At 49.4% G+C, this 8,311-nt stretch overlaps 1 long non-coding RNA gene across 1 annotated transcript; it reads left to right on the top strand.

Moving 5' to 3' along the window:
- The first annotated feature begins 459 nt into the window (after nucleotides 1-459).
- On the top strand, nucleotides 460-8,143 carry LOC126076014 (uncharacterized). The gene is made up of 3 exons (XR_007517392.1): nucleotides 460-818; nucleotides 6,549-6,653; nucleotides 7,437-8,143. It is a non-coding gene; the product is annotated as an uncharacterized LOC126076014 (long non-coding RNA).
- The last annotated feature ends 168 nt before the right edge of the window (nucleotides 8,144-8,311 follow it).

Here is an 8,311-nt window from a genome sequence, read left to right as displayed (position 1 = left end):
TAGGGAAATGCTATGAGCTACACAGACGAGAATAGCAGAGGCCAGCAGGAGAGAAAGGGAGCCCTGGTGGTGCCGTGGTTAAAATGCTCAGGTGCTAACCGAAAGGTCAGCAATTCAAATGATCAGCCACTCCACGGGAGAAAGATGTGGCAGTCTGCTGCCATAAAGATTAAAAAACCAAACCAAACCCAACCTGTTGCTGTCAATTCCGACTCATAGAAATGCTATAGGACACAGTAGAAATGCCTCATAGGATTTTCAAGGAGTGGCTGGTGCATTCGAACTACCGACTTTCTGGTTAGCAGCCGAGCTCTTAATCACTGTGCCACCAGGGCCCCCTCCACAAAGATTACAGCCTTGGAAATTCCATGGGATAGTTCTACTCTGTCCTACAAGATCACTGTGAGTTGGGATCAACCTGATGATGGTTATGGGTTTTGTTTGTTTTAGCAGGGGAGGAAGCCTGAAAAGGAACAGTGGGCACCAACGAGCCCCACCAGGGTAATCAGCTGTCCTTGCCACACCATGCCACGAAGCCTCCCTGACACCTGCCTCACCTAGGAACACCTGGAGGCCCCTCCCCAGCTCTGGGCCAGCTAATGACTTGGCCTGGTTTGTAGCACCTGGCGATTGTCTACCTTGCCCTTCTTTCTGCTGCTTCGGGCTGAATTATTTAAAGAGAGCCCATCTTGTACACAGGAGTCCTGGAGAAATTTCACAGAGTGCACAGCTGGCCCAGAATCGACTCGACAGCAACTAACAACAGCTGGTCCAGCAAACTGGCCTCTGCTTCCCTTATTCCTCACCTGTGAACCAAGGTATGTGCACGTGTGTGTGCGTGAGCGACTGTGTGTTTGCAGGGGCTTACTTTTTAATTTTCAGTGCCCCCACCATTTCCTTTATGAAGCCCTCCTCCCACCCTCAGAGAAGCCCCACTGCCTCCTCTGTCTCCTAGCGGGTGAAAGGCCTAGAGTCATTCCATCCAGAATTCAAACCCCAGCCCCAGTCCTAACACACCATGTGGCCTTGGGCGAGTCACCTGACCTCTCTAAGCCCTTTCTTCCTCATCTGTAACATCAGGGCTAATAACCAGTTTCTCAGGTTTACTGGGAGGATTAAATGGACGTGGAGTACGTAGCATCCTCCTAGGTATATGGAAAGGGCTCAATAAATAAGAGTGGTTATTAAGGTCTTTCTCGGACTTAATAGTGCATTCATTTATATGTTCCATTGCTGTCTGTTCTGACTCATAGCAGCCCTATAGAACAGAGTAGAATTGTTCAACAGGGTTTTCTAGCCTGTAATCTTTGCAGAAGCAGGTTGCCACACCTTTCTCCTGAGAAGTGGCTGGTGGTTTTGAACTGCCAACCTTTCAGTTAGCATCTGAGGGTTTAACCCATCCACGTCCAGTGACCTTATAGGACAGAGGGGAACTGCCCCATAGGGTTTCTAAGGCTGTAAATCTTTAGGGAAGCAGACTGCCATGTCTTTCTCCCATGGAGTGGCTGGTGGATTTGAACCACTGACCTTTCAGTTAGCAGCCTAGTGCTTTAATCGCTGTGCCACCAGGGCTCCTTTATATTTATCTGCCAAGCATTCATTAAGCCCCCATCACATGTCAGTCATTGTCCTGGTGCCAAGAAAAAGAAAAGGATGGATAAGATATTGTACCTCTCAAGAGCTTACAGTCAGGCAAAGTGAGGCAAGAGAAGTCCAGATTAGAATGTTAATAATAATAGTAATAAAACAATATAAGTGTCTTAGTTACCTAGTACTACTGCTATAACAGAAATACAATAAATGAATGGCTTTGACTAACAGAAGTTTATTCTCTCACAGTTTTGGAGGTTAGAAGTCCGAATTCAGGGCGCCAGCTCCAGGGGAAGGCTTTCTTTCTCTGTCAGCTTGGGGGGAAGGTCCTTGTCATCAATCTTTCCCTGGGTCTAGGAGCTTCTCAGCACAGAGACCCCAGGTCCAAAGGACACACTGCATTCTTGGCACTTTTTTCTTGGTGGCATGAGGTCCTCTCCTGTCTGCTCGATTCTCTCTTTTATATCCCAAAACAGATTGACTCAAAATACAACCTAATCCTGTAGCTTGAGTCCTGCCTCATTAACATAACTGCTTCTAATTCTGCCTTATTGGTATCATAGAGGTTAGGATTTACAACACATAGGATAAGCACATCAGATCACAAAATGGTGGATGACCACACAATACTGGGAATCATGGCCTAACCAAATGAACGTACATTTTGGGGGAACACATTCAATCCATAACAACAGGCATACAAATATAGTAATACAAGCAATACAAATAATATAAACATTACTTGGTGCTCGCCATGCCAGGTTCTGTTCTCAGTGCTCTGTAGGAATCAAATCATTTCTAGCCTCATAGCAACCCTCTGAGGTGTTGTGCTGGTGTCTTCGTTATCTGGGCCTGCTATAACAGAAATACCACAAGTGGATGGATGACTTTCACAAAGAGAAATGTATTCTCTCACAGTCTAGTAGGCTAGACGTCCAAATTCAGGGTGCCAGTTCCAGGCGAAGGCTTTCTCTCCTATCGGCCCTGAGGGAAGGTCCTTGTCATCAATCTCCCCCTGGTCTAGGAGCTTCTCCATGCAGGAACCCCAGGTTCAATGGACATGCTCTGCTCCTGGCACTGCTTTCTCGGTGTTATGAGGTCCCCATGCCTTTCTGCTCGATTCTCTTTCATATCTCGAGAGAGATTGACTTAAAACACAATCTAATCTTGTAGATTGGGTCCTGCCTCATTAGCATAACTGCCTCAAAGCCCACCTCATCAACATCACACAGATAGGATTCACAACACATAGGAAAATCACATCCGATGACAAAACGGTGGACAATCACCAATACTGGGAATCACAACTACTCAAGTTGATGGATATCTTTGGGTGACACAACTCAATCCATGACAGTTGGGTTTAATAATGTCCCCCTAGATTCCTGTTCACTCCCAAAATGCAAAACCCACTGCTGTTGAGTCGATTCCAACTAATAGCGACCCTTTAAGACAGAGTAGAACTGTCCCATAGGATTCCCAAGGCTGTAAATCTTTCCGGGAGCAGACTGCCACTTCTTCCTCTCACGGAGTGGGGGTGAGTTTGAACTGCCACCCTTTCGGTTAGCAATTGAGCGCCTAACCACTGAACCACAAGGGCTTCTTCAAGCCCACCCAGAGCCTCAAAATGTGACCTTATTTGGAAATAGGGTGACTGCAGAGGTAACTAGTTAAGATTCGGTCATACTGGATTAGGATGGAACCTCGATTCAATGACTAATATTCACAGAAGGGGAGAAAGCAGGGACAGATACAGACACACAGGAAGGAGCCCACTCAGGACAGAGGCAGATATAGGAGTGATGCAGCTACAAGCCAAGGACTGCTGACAGCCACCAGAAGCTAGAAGAGGCAAAAAAGGATTCTTCAGAGGGACAGACTTTGGAGGGAGCGTGGTCCTGCTGACACCTTGATTTTGGACTTCTAGCCTCCAGAACTGTGAGAGAAGAAATTTGTTGTCTTAAGCCACCCAGTCTATGGTCATCCGTCACAATAGCCCTAGGAAACTAAGACAGGTGTGCATCGAGCTTATCCCCCATCACAGATGGGGAAACTGAAGCACTGGCCACACTCACACAGCCAGGGGGTGGGCCCTAGGGACCTGTAGCCTCCAGAGGCTGCCCTGAACCCTGCCCCACACTGCCTGTCTGGAAAGGGTGCAGTCTCAGTCTAGGGAACTCATGAAGTATAGCCAGCCCTACCCAGAGGTGCCTCTCAGACCCAGAATCACCCCCTCTAACCTCCACCTGCCCCATGTTTCCATCTCTCAGACACTCATCCTGTTGTTTTAACAGCCAGTCCGTGTGTCTGTCCCTCCCCCTCACAGGGTCTGCCATCATCCTTGACACCCCCAGGTCCGGCGGGCTGGAATTAATGGATGAAACAGGACTATGCCCGAGAATCTTGAGTGTGGGGCTGGGAAGGGGACCTGGACAAGGTGGTGGGAACAGGTGGAAATCTCCTGGCCTCGGTGCTGGCTGGCCGTGGAGCTGAGGGAGGCAGGGTCTCGATAACTCAGTGCCAGGCAGGAATGCTGTAACTGATGGCAGGTGGCTGAGAACACTTCGACAAGAACGTGCATGGGGGTCTGGGGGGGGGGGTAGGCTCAGGCATCCAGCAGGCAGTGGACACAGGGACCTGGAGTTCAGGGCACAGCGAGCAGCTAGAGGTGAAGACTGAGGAGTCACTGGGCTCCACAAAGTGGTTTAAGCCTCTGGAATAGAGGGGACCATCCCCAGCGAGCAGGCCTGGAAGGAGGCTGAGGAGGGGAGTCTGGGTAAAAGCAAGGATGGTACAGAGCAGCCAGAACCTGACCACTGGACAGGCACTCAGTCGGAGCCATAGTTTAGGGGCAAATACCCTCCGAGGGTATCACTGTGCGATACAGGAATGACTCAAAGCCGCTGAGAGTTCGCTCAATACACCAGCTTCCACACCTTACAGGTCCCTGAGTGGAACAAAAAGGCTTTTGTTCAGCTGGTAACTGAAAAGTTGGTGGTTTGAGCCCACCCAGTAGCACTGTGGAAGAAAAGCCCTGGCGATTTGCTTCCATAAAGATTGCATATAACCAAGAAAACCCTATGGAGCAGTTCTACCCCGTAACACATGGGGATGCTGTGAGTTGGAATCAATTGGAGGGCACAAAACAGCAATGACGATGGGTTAATATGTGAAAAGTTTTGGTGCTTAAATGAAATGCTTTAATTACCTGAAAATTTCATCTTCCATATGACTCATTCATGAGTTAAGGATCATAAAACTTCACTGTGCTTATATAACTGGGGTTATTCCCATAGAAGTGACACCTCGTATTGCTTTGAGCATTACCTTATTCAGCATCACAGCTGCCCTATTCAAGGCAGGCTGGACTGCCCCATTTTTTCAGATGAGAAGACTGAAGGCCTAACAGGGTCTAGAAGGCAGAGCTTATGGGGTTGATTCTGCAGCACCAGGATGGGATTGCCACATTGGATTCATGATTTAGCCCTTATGTGGGTGGGGGCTTTGGGCCACAGTCCCTCGAGGCCACGGTCCCAGGAGTAGAAACATTCCCACGCAGCTGGTTAGACACGCTGGGAAGGGCATTCCCTACTGCCCCTGCCACCGAGGAGATACTCAGCAAATATTTGCCAAAGGACCCAAATGTCATCAGCCTGGCTGTGCAGTGTGGCAAGCTCCTGCCTGGAACGCGCAGGCAGGTGGAGGGGCCGCTGGCAGGGGCCCTGGATTGCTGGTTAATAAGGAGTCCTGGCAGCCAGTGGTTAATTATTCTGGGAGTTCAGGGGACCTGGGCCCCTCCCAGCAAGCTTCTGAAAAGTTAGGCTGCAACTTAAAGCTCTGTCAAATTGTCCTCCTTCGTCTGGGCAGGCCTCCCCTGGACCTGCCCAGACCCATTGGGGACCTTCTCAGGAGAAACAAGCCCCAGCTTGAAGGCCCTGGGTGGTGCAAATGGCCAATGTGCACAGCTGCTAACCACAAGGTTGGAGGTTTGAGTCCATCCAGAGGCATGATGGACAAAAGTCCTGGTGATCTACTTCCACAAAAGCAGCCACTGAAAATCCTACACAGCACAGTTCTACTCTGATACGCATGGGGTTGCCACGAGTCAGAATCTTCTGGTCGGCAACTGGTTTGGACCAGCCTGGGTTTCCTTGCCAGGGTTGTACTGGGTTGGGGAAGGGAGCCTAACCCAAACCGCTTGACTACAGCTTAAACCCCACTGCTCAAGGTGTTTCTGTGTGGAGCTGGGGAACACTTGGCCCTCTTCCATGAGCTTGTCACCCGTGTTTCCAAACCCTGGGTTATACTCCATTCTCCCCTGGATCCTGAGAGCCAGTAAACCACCGCAGGCGAGGCCCACTGGAGGGGCTCCTTCACTGAGAATTCTAAGCTCAGTGGGGACTGGCTCCTCTCTCTAATAAGCTGTGCATCCTTGGGCAAATCACGGAACCTCTCTGAACTTCCTTCCACATCTGTGAAATGAGTCTGTTGTATAATGAATCATTTCACAGTACTCCCTTCTTCGCAGAAATATGACAGAGAGCCAGTTCCCCCTCCTTGGTTTGAAAGCTTTGTGAGGGCAGGCACTAAAAAAAACCCAAACCAAACCTTTTGTGGTGACGTTGATTCTGACTCATGGCGACCCCATGTGATATAACGTAGAGTCGCTTCACAGGATTTTCTTGGCTGTAATTTTTATGGAAGCAGATTTCCAGGTCTTTCTTTCCCGGCGCAACTGGGTAGGTTTGAGCCACCAGCCTTTAGATTAGTAGTCAAGTGCGATCCAATTCTCTTATTCCTTGCTCTTTCCCCCAGTGTCTGAAGCACAGGAGACGTTCAACACGCTGGATACATAAAATTCCTTAACAAATAACAGTAACACTTGATGTTTACTCTGTGCTCAGCACCAAGCTAAGCAGTTTATATGGATTTATCTCACTAATTCTCATTGCTCTCAGGGAACCTACTATCATCCCCATTTTAAAGACGAAGAAGCTGAGGCCCAGAGAGGCTCAGCAGCTTGTCCGGCAGCCTGGAATGGAGCAGCTGGGACAGGACGCCAGGTGAGAACCAGCATGTGCTGCAGGCAAACCACTCTCCTCCAAGGGGCAGCAACATTCCAGGGGAGAAAACACAACTTGTCTGAGACGAGCAAGAAAGGAAGGGAGCTTTTAAACCACTAAATGTAGCCTCAAGGGAAGGGGCTTATGAGGGGGAGAGGGAGCCCCCCTCCGTGTTGGGGTTTCCTCTCCTCACTGTTCCTGACTGCTATGGTCAACATGTTAATTGCAAATAGAGCAGTGGTTCTCCACTGGAGGTGATTGTGCCCCTCCCTCCAGAAGACAGGTGGCAATGTCTGGAGATCTTTTAAGGTCCCTCGGTGGCACAAATGGTTTGCTCTTGACTATTAACCTGAAGTTTGGTGGTTTGAACCCACCCTGCAGTGGCAGGAAAGAAAGGCCTGGGGATCTGTTTCTGTAAAGATTACAGCCAAGCAAACCCTACAGAACCCAGCTCTACTCTCTAACAGATGGGGTTGCCATTAATTGGCATCGACTCGACTGTAACAGGTTTGATTTTTTTTTGTTGTTGTTTGGAGATCTTTTTTGGTTGCAACAATCAGAGGGTGCTACTGGAATCTATGAAGGAGATGGCAGAGATGCTGGTAAACACCCTACAATGCACAAGACAGCCCCCTCCCCCACCAAAAAAATTTTCCAGCCTCAAATGTCAACAGTGCCAAGGTTGAGAAACCCTGGGCTAGAGGAACGGGATTCTTCAGTGGGCTCTTGGCTAGGTCCTTGTCTGAATTCTCTTCTGAAGTATTTATTATGCCCATTTCATAGATGAAAAACTGAGGCCTGGAGAGGTTGGGACTTATTCCAGAACTCTTCCATGTAAAACCAAGATTCTTTGTGGCTGGTATCTCTGTGTGGACTTGGAAAATGACTCCTCTCCAGTTGTAGAGTCCAAGGAGAAAGAGAGTAACTTCAGAGTCAAGAAATCGGAGTTAGCTCCTGGCTCTGGTGTAGGTGCATTGTGTAACCTTGGGTAAGTCACTGCCCCGCTCTGGTTTTGTTTTGGAAAGAGGGGCCAGACAAGATAACTTCTTGGGTCCTTCCCCTGTCAGCACTGATTGACACTGCCCCTCTCCCACAGAGATGGTGTGACCCGGGGGCTAGAAAGATGGGGAGGGTGACCCAGGTCCAGTAGGGGTAGTGGGGTCTTCTCAGACACCTATGTCCACTTCTGCCCAAAGGAGTGAGGGGCACAGAGTCCCTCCCTCTGGAAGTCTTGGGGAGGAGGTTACCCTTAAGCAGCAAGGATCAAACCCCTGGGTTTACCCCACCCCCTGGCAGTTCCAGAGACCAGCCTCCAAGCAAGAGCTTCCAGATTTAACCATGAGAGTTTGGAGCTCTATTCTCTAGTTTGGCCAAACTCCGCCCTTCTTGAGAACATTCTAGAGCTGGGCCAGGCATAGGCTTAGCGTGCTGTAGCCTTCTAGTAAGCTTTGGATCCATCCCTCTCTTGAAATGAGGATGTACTGCTTAATTGTGGGGGGCTGTGGGTAGGGTCCCAGGCATGTTACAGCAAGCTTCACCTTAATAGCCCAGAAGCCAGAAGGAGGACCCCAGGATTATGGGGTGGAGGACGGCTTGCCGGGGGTGTGATGTAATCCATCACAGGAAGAAAAGGGCTCTGGGGCCCCAGCCTACTCAGA

Source organism: Elephas maximus, chromosome 4 (genome assembly GCF_024166365.1).
Source record: "Elephas maximus indicus isolate mEleMax1 chromosome 4, mEleMax1 primary haplotype, whole genome shotgun sequence".
In the NCBI taxonomy this organism is placed as follows: domain Eukaryota; kingdom Metazoa; phylum Chordata; class Mammalia; order Proboscidea; family Elephantidae; genus Elephas; species Elephas maximus.
This window is presented reverse-complemented; position numbering and strand designations above follow the sequence as displayed.